The sequence below is a fragment of the Scardinius erythrophthalmus genome, assembly GCF_964197995.2.
Source record: "Scardinius erythrophthalmus genome assembly, chromosome: 7".
In the NCBI taxonomy this organism is placed as follows: domain Eukaryota; kingdom Metazoa; phylum Chordata; class Actinopteri; order Cypriniformes; family Leuciscidae; genus Scardinius; species Scardinius erythrophthalmus.
In genome coordinates this window covers 32,178,999-32,193,581 of record NC_138227.1, presented here as the reverse complement: position 1 = coordinate 32,193,581, position 14,583 = coordinate 32,178,999, and the positions used below count along the sequence as shown (strand labels likewise).

The 14,583-nt window shown below is 37.8% G+C and overlaps 1 pseudogene across 1 annotated transcript in view; it reads right to left on the bottom strand.

Moving 5' to 3' along the window:
• LOC308693808 overlaps positions 1 to 13,368 on the bottom strand; it is a 29,437-nt pseudogene extending 16,069 nt beyond the window's left edge. The window contains exons 1-6 of the transcript in view: positions 13,346 to 13,368; positions 8,045 to 8,205; positions 6,891 to 7,021; positions 6,216 to 6,719; positions 5,868 to 6,090; positions 5,168 to 5,280 (exon numbers count right to left, since the gene is read on the bottom strand). The product of the transcript in view is annotated as an uncharacterized misc_RNA (transcript). The remainder of the gene's footprint in view (positions 1 to 5,167; positions 5,281 to 5,867; positions 6,091 to 6,215; positions 6,720 to 6,890; positions 7,022 to 8,044; positions 8,206 to 13,345) is intronic.
• Positions 13,369 to 14,583: the final 1,215 nt, after the last annotated feature.

Sequence of the window (14,583 nt, the reverse complement as noted above, 5' to 3'; positions counted from 1 at the left end):
AATCTGCCCCAACTAAATATGGTCAGGAGCTGCAGCCGCTACTGGTTAACACTTTGTATGTTAAAACAACATATTGCATGAAAGTTTGTAGGCCTACCGTACCGATGTCCCTTAATGTCATGCGCTTCCGCGTCCGTACATTAACCTTTATAATGCCGGCCGCTATAATAACATTTGGCTGTTAGTAATTTTTTATGCCCGTGCACAAATGTTGAATATCATTTAAAACTAAATGTAGTATTTAGATGGAAATCAATTCTGGTCAAAACATCCCTTACGAAAATGAACCATTGTTTTATTATAGTAAAAGTGCCTTTTTACAGATTGATTACCACTTGTACAGTTTGATTACAAATACAAATACCATGGTTAAACTAACAAAAACATGGTTAATTTGTGGTTACCATGGTCTAACTATATTATATGTTTTTTTTTATAGCATGATTAGTATAGCATGATAAATTTTAGTAGCCTAAGGGTAGTTGCTCAATACAATAGCCTACTTAAACGGTATCACATTGTAAGGTGCAAACTCAACTACTGTATACAACTAGACAAATTAAATTAAAGGGTTAACACGTCTATTACGTCAATAACTAGCCTACTTTAACGCTGGACTGATTCAGTTCACTCTTTTTATTTTTAATGATCGGCCAAGAAACTTAAAAGCTTCTAAACTGGTTAATATTCTTACTTCCTTCTTCTTCTTCTTAGTTTAACCAGCTCTTCGTGTGTTCTGCCACTACTGGGTGTGATTCCCTCTTCCCTGTGGATGTCGTATAGTGGCAGAAGCTGGCAGTCTTTCTGCTTGGTCTTAAAGCCTTCAGATTACGCGAACGTCAACAATTATGTCTCTCTCACTGTCATAATTGTGAGAGATTATTTGATTATGCAAAATCGTCTTTCTTCTTTTTTTATTTCTAACAACACGTGTTAAAATATCTACTTTGTTTAAAATGAATGCTCATTGCTCAAAATATAGTGATTTCATATTTCATTAAAAGCTGCATTTTAAAATATGTGTATCATTTCTAGTTCCATGGGAAATATTGCATAATGCTGCTGCAAGAACTAAATTCTACGATCCTGTTGATGCTGTCAGTGGAAAATGCACAAAACGCACACTATGAAATAATGACAATACAATTTTTGTTGCATTTCTTTCGCTGCTCAGACTGACCACCACAAATTCAACAAGCTTTATTATAACAAAGCAAACAAATGCGAAAATTATGGCTTCACAACATCTTCCTAAGTGCAACATTTAAAAACTTACTAAAACAGCACGTCATAATATTAACCAGAAAAAGAAAAACGACCTTCATTTCATTTTTACACAGAATTGTGTGTGTACTGAGGTTTATTTTTTTTATTTTTTTTGCATTAGGCAAAATTATTCTTCATCGCTGATTGGTTATATCTAAGCATCTTGAGATGTAGAAATATTATGGATAGGCAACATGTATTTGACTCTGATCTGTCAAAAGCTGATGAATAAATACAGGGGAAAATGTGAATGTTATTTTCTGGTTGATTAAAGTACGTGAATTGAAAAAGTGAAATGGATAAAGTGAATTAAAAGCTGGTAAAAATCCCGCACTTCAGTGTCCATTTCCTGATTTAATCTAGAGCAAAATAATAACTATTTTAAACAATATCTCAGCGAAGTACACCAGCATCTTTAGCATAGCCTACATTAAATGTGAAATTTACTGTGCATTTCAGATATATATTTAAGGTTTATAGAAATACAGTACTCTGTTAGAGCAGGAGTACGCTATGGAGGATTTCTTGCATAATTTTTAGCTAAAAATGAATTATTGACCCAGTAGGCTACCTAAAAAAACAGTGTTCAACACCACTTTATTCCTTTAACAAGTCGATAAGCTGTATAAGAGGATTAAGATGTTGATAGAGATCTCATTATTCCGTAGCACCTTTATGTTTGTCAAGATAAAATGCAGACAGTTCTAAAAACACTAGGTGCACATGATTTGGGGATAAGTGTGGATGATAAATGGATGGATAATTCTAATCTTGGATACTGTTTAGGGTGAATAGTAAGATGATGTTTAGGTGTGGTTGCATACAAACATCAATTTCAGTTGGACTAAAGCAATAAGTTATCTTTTTTTTTTTAAATGTAATGTAAATTCTTTAGTCCAGCTGATTTTTTTTTTTTTTTTTTTTTGTGAAGGTGGACTTTGCCATTAGTCAAATGCATCATTATGCAAAACCATGCATGAGCAAAGTTATCTGTTTGAAAGACCCATGACCATGCAGCTACTTTTATATATGGTAGGAAGAATTGTTAAGTAAATTAAATGTGGAGTCAGTATATGAAGACATTGACCGTGACAAGATGATTGCACAGTAAAAATACAGAAAATGGTCCATGGTTTCAAGACTTGCCGACTCTTCTGCTACACATTTAAAAACATACTTTTTCTTTACAAAACGAGTACATTCTTCAATGTTATAAATAGGCGAATTTGGACATAGCACATGCACTTATATTTACTTAGTGGAATTTGTGGTTTTCTGTTCAAATCAATGGTGATAGTTTGATAGACTGTGCATCGGCACTTGAGGGTTTTACTTGTCTACAGTTTACAGTCTTTGGTTCTACAGTAAAACAGCCCTCTAGAGGTGAACTAAAACCAGTCATGTAATCTACATGGATTTTGTCTTATCATGCCTTATTCTTTGTATGTGAAGAAAAACCACTTTATGTCAGCATTTAACTTAAAGGTTATTGCACGGATTGGTTTCGCCTCTGAAGTGGCTGTAGGGGTCGTTTTTGTTAAGAACTGCAAGGCAGATCCAGCAGAAATACTGTTGACAGGAAATGCAGGTCATCTTGTTGCAGCCCAGGTCTTTCTAAAAAAAAAAAAATCCAGAAAAGTTGGGACATTATGTAACATGCAATAAAATCAGTAATCTGTGATTTGTTAATTTTCCTGAAGCTTTATTTAAGTTAATTTTTAACATTTCCAAAGTTGTCACTGACCAACTTAACTGTAATTGTAAATATAAACAAATTTTCATTTTGATGGCTGCAACACATTTAAACAGTTGGGACAGAGGCGAAAAGTGAAAAAGCTTATAGAATATCCAACAGTCCACAATTACCAGGGGAATTAGTAATAGGTGATGGTGTTGTGATTGAGTGTAAAAGGAGCATCCACCAAAGGCTCTTTGCCATGTGCAAAAGTCACATTTCTTAATGCAACATTGCAAAGAATTGAGGTATTTCAGTAGCCTGGGAAAACCCAGACAACTTCCGGCAAATTTAGATTTGCTCTGCAAGTAGTCTGGCAAAGAGCTCATTCAAGCCCATTTCTAATCCGTCAAAATCGCGGCACCAATCAGAAACGTTGAGGCGGGCTTTACACGATGACGATCACTCTGATTGGTTTTAGGTCTATCCAATTGCGCCCAGAGGCATTTGAGCGACGTCCGTTCAACTTTTAAATGCATTATTATATTCAAATTGCAAACACATGAGGACAGTCTCCATGAAAGACCCACTGGCAGATGAACGTGCTACTACATTTCTCTCCGAAATTAAATTAAATTAGATTTAATAGAGGATTTTAACTGTGACAAGATGATTGACAGGGCAGTTTACGTGACCGGAAGCACGCGACAGATCCGTCCGATAAAGATGACGAAGCAGTATGTCCCAAAGCTTGCCTACTTTTTTGCTACACATTCAAAAGTAAATTTAGAATTTCACAAAAAGAGTACATACTTTTATGGCGTAGTGTAACTTAGGCGAATTGGGACGCAGCATATGGCTTTACAAGACGACGATCGCTCTGATTGGTTTTAGGTCTATCCAATTGCGCCCAGAGGCATTTGAGCGACGTCTGTTGGTGACGCCCCTTTGGAAATGAGTTATTAATGAAGCTTTGCCAGACCATAACTCAGTTACTACTGAGAATAGTCTGGTTTTAAACAGGCTAGTATTTCAGTACATATATATTGTGAAAAGATTCAGAGAATCCAAATCTCAGTCTGTGTTGGTCAAGGCAGGAAACCTCCGTTGAATCTGCGTGACCTTTGAGCCCTCAGACGGCATTGCATGAGAAACCGTCATGCAACAGTATTAATATACCCACATGAGCTCGGGAGTACATTTTGGGAAAACTTTTGTCAGTCTGCAGCCCCATCAAGAAATGTAACTCAAATCTCTGTTACTCAAGGAGAAAGCTATACATCTGTTCAATGCTGAGATGCCGCTGAGTTCTCTGGGACCGAGCTCAGGTCAAAAAGAGGAATGATGAATCAGATGAATCCACTTTCCTCAGCGACAGGTGCAAAAGCAAACATCTGTCAAGGTATGGGGGTGCATCAGTGCAAACAGTATGTGTGAAGGTACCATTGACGTAGAGGCGTATATTGGGATTGTACAGAGGCATATACTGTCATCAAGATGACATCTTTCCTGAGAAGTCCATGTTTATAAGGAAAAGACAATCCCATGTCTCATTCTGCACATGCTACTGAGTAGACACTCTACACCTGCAGTCCAGATCTGTCTCTTATTGAAAATGTATGGCCCATCATGAAAAGGAGAATCAGACGATGACGAGCACGGACTGTTGAGCAGATGTCTTGTATTAGGAGAGATTAGGGAAAAAAGTCCACTTGCAAAACTGCAACAATTAATTTCCTCAATTCCCAAATGATTAAAAAAATTGCCATTAAAAGGAAAGGGGTAAACATGCCTCTGTCCTAACTCAAAATCAAATATTGTTTAAATTGACTAAATAAAATAAATTTAGTCAGTGAAAATTTTTCTTTGTACTAGAAAGAGAATTAGTGAATAAATGTATCCAGATTTGTCAGTCACTTTTAATGATGAAATCTATGGAATTTACGATCATGAAAGAGAATTAGTGAATAAATGTATCCAGATTTGTCAGTCACTTTTAATGATGAAATCTATGGAATTTACGATCATATCTGATCATACTTGAGTCTTATAAATCATGCCCCAATAATGCTGCTCCTGGGTCACTTTCTTTTATCTCAGTCAACAAAAAGAGAAAATGAATCCTTTAAAAAAAAAAGCTTTTTACTAAGAATCTACACTAAGACCACACCTTTAAACTACAAAAGTGAAATGTCTGTTTGCAGTCATGAGCTAGTAGTTGCTGACCTGTATGTTAATGCGACAGGAAGGGCAGCTTTTAGAGTTATCCCTCACCCAGACTTCGCTTAGTGCAGCAGCATCCTTTCGCCACTTTTCTTGTCGGTCCTTTTCCATTTGTACTTTGTAGAGGAAAATAAGATTGTCGTGTTATAGCATTACCAAATATAAAACCCTGTGTATTGTGAAAAGCAATTAATCCCTGCAAACCGATCAGATGACCTCAAAAATCACTGTTCAAATGGGGTCTACAAAACTAACCTAGGACGGTAGGGAACCTGGGGGTAGTGTTCAATGACCAACTGAGATTTACCACTCGCATTTCAACAGCTTAGGTTTGCACACACACATACACAAATTGCTCTTCTTCTTTTTCGCATCTCACCTCTGTTGCTTGATGGTGTTTTAAGCCCCCAATGGCTCCTTAGAGGCAGCTAACCCTACCCTCAACCTTAAACCTACCCATCCCCTCGCTGCCTGGAAGGCGCCGTTGGGGGCTTAGTTAAAACACCAAACACCACCTCTGTTTTAGCTAATCTAGCTTTCTCCTGCCATTGCAATGAATAGTGACTATAAATAGTGTTTGCTTTAATAGCTTCCTTTGTTGTAAGTATCTGCTAAATGCATGAATGTAAATCGCTATACAAATGAAATTGACTTGCCCTAATTGTACTGGTGTGTATTAAAGGACACTCCACTAAGATCTTACCTTCTTTGCAGGGAGAGAGGGCATGATATGCTCGCTTGCAGACGGTGCAGAAGACAAATCGGCAAGAGGGGCAGATACCCATGTTGGCGTCAGGCTCGATCATCACAGCCATACAGCAACTCGTGCGTGGACAATAAATAACATCTGCCATTAGGTTCAGACTCGACTGCAGAAGAAGGCGGTCATAGCGGGCAAATTCATCTTTACCCATCAGAAGTTTCACCTACAGTATAATAGCAGTACAGTGGCGTTAGTTCCCTTTAAACTACTGTTCAAACAGCTAAAGTGCTTAATAGTCAAAACCTATTCATAGCTCATACTCAGGCACAAACACGCAAGAAAAAGTACCTGTGCAGGAGAGGCCAAGGACATACACTCGGGCTCAGGACAGGTAAGGCACTGGACTTTGCCATCTTTTATCTGGATCTGAAAATATTCCTTCACACATGCCTTGCAGTAAACATGCTGACACTCTTTGAAGAGCAAAGAGTTGGAGCCCAAATTCTCAGAGAAGCAGATTCCACAGGAAAAAACCTTGCTATCAAACTTCTTCTGTTTCTGAGCTTCATTAAAATCCAGCAGCAGGGTTAGTATATCTGTGTGAGGGTCAACTTCTTGGACTGCTCGTTGGTCCAACTCTTGCACTTTGCTCTTTTCTACAGCAGTGTCTTCTGCTTGGTTCTGACCAGATTCATAGTGAGGCTGCCCACCAATGGTTTGGACCTCGAGGGGAGATTGGATGTTCAGAAATTCCAGAGTTTCTTCCTTTAGAAACTGGATCCAGGTAAAAAGAACCACATTGCCCCTGTTCTCTTCCCAAAGTTCATCCAGTCTCTTGCAAAGTGCAGTGATCTTTTAGACATTAAATAACTTATTAATTGAGCAGAGATTATCTTAATGATTATGCAATTATCATTATGCCAATATCATATATAAAAAAAAAAGACCAAATATAAAATACATTATTTAATCATTTAATGTTATTTAGTTACACAAGCTCAGATCAGTGCTAAAAATACAAACCTGAACTCTTGAAAGCCACTTGGAGCTTAAAGTAAAGACGGGAGCCGATGATGAAGGATAGTCTGTAGGTAGTTCAAAACTCAGAACCAAGGGGGGTAGAAAGGATATTCCAAACTCTACGCATGCCTCTCCTATGAAAAATATGCACAAAACATCAGCTTATAAAGACTTTGGGGAACTCATGCAATCTAAGAGCTCCAAAGTTATTTGAATTAAAATCAAGATTGCAATGTGGCCTTTTATTTGCAATTATTAATCCACACAATCTGTGATTTAATTAAATAAATATACTGAGTGTGTACTTGGCACCACTTCGTTCTGCCTGTATCCTATGGAAGCTTGTTTCTGCCACAGAAGAAAAAAATAAAAAGGTAATTGTGACTTTTTGTCTCACAATGTAAACTTTTTCTATGGAAGCTTGTTTCCACCACAGAATAAAAAATGCTTTTTTTATTTTTGCGACCTTTTATCTCAGAATTTTTATCTCAGAATATCTCAGAATTTATCTCGCAATTGAGAGCTATACTGTAAAGTCAGAATTGCGCAATATAAACTTGCAATTGTGAGATAAAAACTTGAAATTATCTTTTAAAATGTTTTATCCAGTGGCGGAAACAAGCTTCCATATTTTCCAGTTCTAAGTAAATTTTTCACAATTTTAAAATCACAATTCTGAATTCTGGAGAAAAAAAGGGGAGAATTGTGATATATAAACTTGCAATTGTGAGGAAAGAAAGAGTCAGAATTGTTCAACAGTTCAAGAAAAAGACATGGGACTCATTCCTGGTTCATTCCTAAGCAAAAAAGTATGAGATCAGGATTCACTTTTAAATGCTGGTACAGTTTGAATGGAAAGTGGGAAAAAATCCTCAGTTCACTTTTGGAGTAGTCTGAGTTTGGTAGTTTAAAGAACAACACAAGTGAACATCTTGAACGACTAACTCTTTATCAACAGCTGAATATGGGTAATGCATATTTGTTGAGTGTGAGAGCAACTGTTTAATGTGTTTTTAATAGTTTTTTTTTTCTCTTGGCCTTGGTATCAAGTTCATCGTGAAGGATCTTAGTACAATAGCTCAAAGTACAATATTTTTCAAAATAACAGTTAGTTGTTTTGCTTTTTGTTTTTTACCATATCTTGTATGAAATCTTACCCTTGACTAGCAGTCTGAAGTTAGGAGGAACCTCAGGGCACAGATTGATCTTGCCCCTCTGTCTTGATTCTGTCTGGTGAAACTCCTCTTCATCATATATGCTCTCTAGCGCCAGCAGTTCATCCGTTTGTGCTTCCTGGTTGGCTGACATTTGAACATACCTGAGATCAATAAAAAACAAGTATTGTAAAACTGTGGCAAAGTTCATGTTCAGTGCATTGCAAAGTGGTTTCTAGACTCTAGATTGCCCTAGACTGTGGCCACTCACACTGTTGCCAATCTGCCAAGCCCATGTTGATTGTTCATACTTAACAAAGACTAATAGTTTAAGGTCTACAAATATGATCAAACATAGACTTAAATATTTTACATACAAAATCAACAGCAACTTTAAGTTCTCAAACTCCGCGTCCACTTTGTATGCGCACTAAATCGCTACACTAATCGTACTGTAGTGTTCGTGGGAGGATCGCTTTGAACTTCAAATGGACAAAACTCAATTATCTTAATTTATCAAAGTACAAACAGGTCTTTGAAAGAACAATAAGAGGTTGCCCGTTTTTATAGTCTAAATTTCAGTGTTACCTTGCGCCTGTTTCACACGGGATGCGCAAGCAGAGCGGAGGCAGTGCAGAAGCTGTGCATATGCAGAACGGGAGCTTCACACACTCACTGGCTGCTTTTGTCACGTACATCAGATTTGTCTGTGTCTCAAACTCAGTGATACACACAATACAAGTTGTCCTCTATCTGTGAACATGATACTTCAGCATTATCTGTGTTTGTATTCCGAAAGAGCAAGTATAAAAAAGCTTTGCCTGGACGTGTTCATCTTAGTTTTCTAACCTATGTACTGGTCGCTGTCAACTCGGGTTTAATGTCATTCCCAGTTATAACAGTCCTCCAACGAGGTAAATGGGCAAGGTGCTTGGGTGGAGCCGGCAGGGCAAGACACTTGGGTGGAGCCGGCAGGGCAAGACACTTGGGTGGAGCCGGCAGGGCAAGACGCTTGGGTGAAGCTAGCAGGGCAAGACGCTTGGGTGGAGCAGGCAGGGCAAGACGCTTGTGTGGAGCCGGCAGGGCAAGACACTTGGGTGGAGCCAGCAGGGCAAGACGCTTGGGTGGAGCCAGCAGGGCAAGACGCTTGGGTGAAGCTAGCAGGGCAAGAAGCTTGGGTGGAGCCGGCAGGGTAAGACACTTGGGTGGAGCCGGCAGGGCAATACACTTGGGTGGAGCCGGCAGGGCAAGATGCTTGGGTGGAGCCGGCAGGGCAAGACACTTGGGTGGAGCCGGCAGGGCAAGACGCTTGGGTGAAGCTAGCAGGGCAAGACGCTTGGGTGGAGCTGGCAGGGCAAGACGCTTGGGTGGAGCCGGCAGGGCAAGACACTTGGGTGGAGCCGGCAGGGCAAGATGCTTGGGTGGAGCCGGCAGGGCAAGACACTTGTGTGGAGCCGGCAGGGCAAGACACTTGGGTGGAGCCGGCAGGGCAAGATGCTTGGGTGAAGCTAGCAGGGCAAGACGCTTGGGTGGAGCCGGCAGGGCAAGACGCTTGTGTGGAGCCGGCAGGGCAAGACACTTGGGTGGGGTGGAGCCAGCAGGGCAAGATGCTTGGGTGAAGCAAGCAGGGCAAGACGCTTGGGTGGAGCCGGCAGGGCAAGACGCTTGGGTGAAGCTAGCAGGGCAAGACGCTTGGGTGGAGTCGGCAGGGCAAGACGCTTGGGAATGGCCTCCGTGGCCATAACGGGGAGAGCAGGGAGCTCTGGGACCACCAGACCTTGTGAGATGGAAGCCTTCCTCCGCTTACGTCAGCGAGGTGATGGCATGAAGAAATCTGCAGTTTACTGCTGCCTCAGGTGAAACTGCAGTGTCTACGGCCACCTGTGGAAAAATTGCAGTGTCTACGGCCACCTGTGGGGGAACTGCAGTGTCTACAGCCACCTGTGGATAAACTACAATATCTACGGCCACCTGTGGATAAACTACAATATCTACGGCCACCTGTGGGGGAACTGCAGTGTCTACAGCCACCTGTGGATAAACTGCAGTGTCTACAGCCACCTGTGGATAAACTGCAGTATCTACAGCCACCTGTGGGGGAACTTCAGTGTATATTTTAAGTTTATAACTTTAAACTAAGTTATAAGTTTATAACTTAAAACTAAGTTTTAACATACAAAAAAAGGATTTTTTTTTTTTGCGAGAAAAGGTTTAGTGCATCAAAATGCTTATCAATATAGCTGATGGAAATGCTAATTATCGATACATTTTTGAAAACTTTAGCACATAAATTCTATGTTGATACTTCAAATGTCGGTTGATACTTTTTCTTGACAATAAATGTGCTGTCACACAGAATCAGCCTATACACAGAATCCGCGTTTGTGCCGTTGTTCACGTTAAAGCACCTTGTTGTCTTGTGTTCCCCTTGTCTTGTGTGGACTTTTGTCATTTCCTGTCCTGTGCCATGTTTTGTAGTCCTTTGTAGTTTTTCTTTGTTCTTGTTTTTCTTGTAGTCTCCCCAGGTGTTTCGAATTAGCACATTAACACGCCCCCTTGTTATCTTGTTTAGCTTGTTTGCCTGTGTATTCAAGCCCTGTGTCTAGTTTCAGTCTTGGTGAGTTCTTGATGTTGTATGTTGGTTGTCCTGAGTCCTGAGTCCTGTCTTTGTCAAGTTTTGAGTTTGTTTAAAAAAAGTGTGCTGCACATGGATCCTGCTTCCTTCTATGTTTCAACCGCAACGTTACAAATATATCTATTACGGTACATTCATATTATTAAATTATATATACAATTATTTTGTTACTATTGGTAAGACAAGACGCATTACTTCTCAAACATCATTTATTGTTATCTTTGTAATTTTGTCTTTTTCTTGATTACACATCTTAATTTGATGTTCAAATTAAAATATATTTGTTTTGTTCTAAAGGTGTAAAAGTCAAATTGCATTCTGTACACTTAAAAATGTTAAACTTAAAGGGTTTGTGCTGACTTAAAGTTTTAAGTTTAGTCAATTTAAAAAGTGAAGTTTATTAAGCAACAACTTGGATATTTGAGTTATCTTACGTTAAATCTGGGAAAGTTTTTAAGTTGTGATAATATATATAGCTTTTATAGGCAGCTGTTTTATAGGCAGCCCATTTTAAAAATAATATTACCAAGCATTCTTTTCAGATTACAATCTAAAAAAAAAGTAAATCAGAAAAATAAAACAACTGCACACATTTCTGAATATTGATTGATGATCAAGACAAGTAATACTCTTTATAACGAAGTACAAAAAAAAAGAAACATGACATTTGTTAATAAAAATAATTTTATGTATACAATTTAATAATGTTTTGTTTTAAAATGGATGAGAAAAATATGTAGTGCCTTGGAAATCTCTGCAGCTCGTCAAAAAAAGGGGGGCATCTGTCAAATGAACGAATGGCTGTTGGAGTTTCCAATGCTGACAAAAAGAAAGGTAAAACACACATACTTCTGTATCTGAATAAATATAATTAATGCTATAAAAGCACGATTTCATGGTCAGAAACTGGCTATAGGCTACTTGACAAATGAAAATCACAAACATGACACTTATTAATATAATTTTTATAATTAATTTTATAATTGTATTATTAGTTATTTTGTATTATGTAATTATTAATTTATTAATATGTTACAATTTTATCTCAAACAAATTAGGAAAATAAAGTGGGTTGAATCCAAAAAGCTCTAAACAAATTTTAGAATTGTTAAGACTGCATCAGTTAAGCTATAGACCATTTTAAAAAAGTAAATAAAATGTTTAGGTTACAGCTGCATCTGTATCTGAAAAAAATATATAATATCAGCAGCGACTGTACGTTTTCGATCCATTTGATGTTTCTGAATTCTAGAAGCAAGAAAGCTAGAAGAAAAAAAATACTTTTTTGGATTGAACAATCTCTATGCGTTCTAGGCCATGTCAAATCTCAATTGGCTTGACTGCATGTTCAAGGCTTCTGTTGAAGATTGGATATGACTGAACATTTCACTGAACATTTCACCAAAATTTTGCATAGGCCTACAGAAAAAAAAAATGAGCTGCCCTGTGTCCAAACCCATGGCCTTTGTCACATAAGGGCGGGTACATGCAGTCTTGTCAGACAAGTCCCACAAGACCTTCTGATTAATATTTCCTAATTTAGTAATAAGCCTTCATAAAACAAATTTCAATTGTCTCATTACTCTCAGCATTTTACAAATATGTAGGATGTGAATTATACAAAATAATTTGCGATATGTGTGAAATTATGTGTGGAAACATCTAGAGGTTATAATGTTTTAGCATACAACATATAGGGTGACCACCATCAAACAGACCAAATGTGGTACGATTATAAGTTTGTGTGGGACAATGTGGGACATGTTACCAACACTAAAACATAACCTGAAACTGTTATATAATGTTTATCTAACTTAATAAAAACATTTGTATTCTGCCTTTCAGCTGATAAAATTCTTTGTTCTTTAGTCCCTTCCAGAAAACTCCATTACATCACAGTGTAACACGTCTTTATTTTACATGTCATTTAAATTCAACATCACTGAGCCCAAAGGCAGCAGACATCATGCAGATAACTATTTTTGAAACAGTTCTGACCAAGTCCAACTAAAATCCAACAAAATAAATAATGAACAAATAAAATATAAAACAACATGAAATTAGATCATTGACAGTCATTAAACCAAAAGCCATTTTGTCCAATTTTGTCCAAACAGGCCAGAGGCAGCAAATTTTGCGATCTCTTCTTCTTCTTCTTTTATTTTTTATTTTTACTAAAATTCACTTTGTCGACAACAAAACAACGCAAAAACTTTTTGAAAACTTGGCTAATGTAGTTAACAACTCATTGAAATAGCTTGTACCTTGCCGATGTTTTAAGGCAGTGGGTAATTTTCAGACGGTCCCTTAATATTATGCGCTTCCGCATTGGCTGTTTTAAGCATAGGTTTTAAGTCATTTGTTTATGCCTGTATACAATTGTTGAATATAATTTAATCTAACTGCGGTATTTATAGGGAAAACTATGGATAGTTCGAGAGGAGATCCTCACATGCATTTCTACATCTGGTCAAATACTAAAAATGTTTCCCAATAGCCTATAATGATAAAATGTATGGACCTTGGTAAAGTGCTCCTGTCAAACTCAAATTTACATATTAACTAGGTTTAATTATGTCAACAGCTGCTTTAACTGGTCAGTTCACTCGTTTTATTCTGAAAAACCGATCAAGAAAATAAATTACTTAGTAGTAGCCTCTATTTATTACCTTTTTCTTCTGCTGCTTCTTCTTAGCTCAGGGCGGTTGTCAAATCAGCTCGTGGTGTTCCGTCACTACTAGGTGTGTGAAGCAATGACGTAAGGCAATACAATAAATCGTATGATTCTGTTTATTTAAGACAAGAGAGCTTTACACTGGATTTGTTTAGCAGATTCACACATTTGTAAAAAAAAATATTTGTTAAATTATTTTATATAGCCTATTTCTCTTCTCTAAACGAGTGGCCAACTTTGTTGCTGTCACAGATCAAGGCGTACTTTCTTTCTAAATATTTCAGTTATTTATTTGTGAAAATGTATTGTGTTTATTACAAATGCTGTGTAGTGTATTATGCATGTTCATTTGGAAATTGTATATGAGTATCGCAATAATTTGGTAATAGCGACACCTACAGGTGAACAATGTGTAGTGTTATAACCTGTCATGTGATCTAGCTAGCTTGGTGAATATCAGAACCACAGTGAAACTTTTTTTCCTTTTAGTCAAACGTACACGAACTAAGAGGTGTCTGATCGAGACGAATATTTGCTTGAAAAAATGTCTCCAAATGTCTCTGTTTTGTAAATTTATGACTGTTAATTTGTAATGGTGTGTGTTGATACTGATTTAATAAGATACGGACTTGGAAACTGACATGGGCAGAAATACAGTCACACATTGTGCATTAAATGTAATTTTATTTGTTTCAGTTTTCCACGGTATCATGATGTAAAGATGTCAAGATGTTGAAAGATGTCAAACACACACAGGGTGTCACGATGTTCAGTTGGTGTTGAAGTAAGGTCACACGACTTCTTTTGCAAATAAGATTTTTAAAGTTAAGACATAAGTTGAAGCATGATTCTTTTAATCAGAAGAGAGCCTTCAGGAGCCGTTACAAACTTTTTGTCAGCACCATCCATAACTGCTGTGTGCCTTATTTGATGAAGATCGGGCCAATGGCCTGGTGGAGGAGTGCGTAAAAGTAGGCTTTTCAGAAAATTCTAAGTGGCTTATTTTTTTTTTTAACAGATGAACATACATGTTGTAGGTCTTCACTCGAGGATTCAGGATTCTCATAGCATCCGCTTGCCAGAGAAAGTGTTGAAGCAATTAGTTCACCCAAAAATGAAAAGTAGGCCTATCTCATAATTTAGTCACCCTCAAGCCATCCTAGGTGTATATGACTTTCTTCTTTCAGCCAAACACGTTTAGCAGCTCTTCAAATTTAGCAGGAATACTATAAA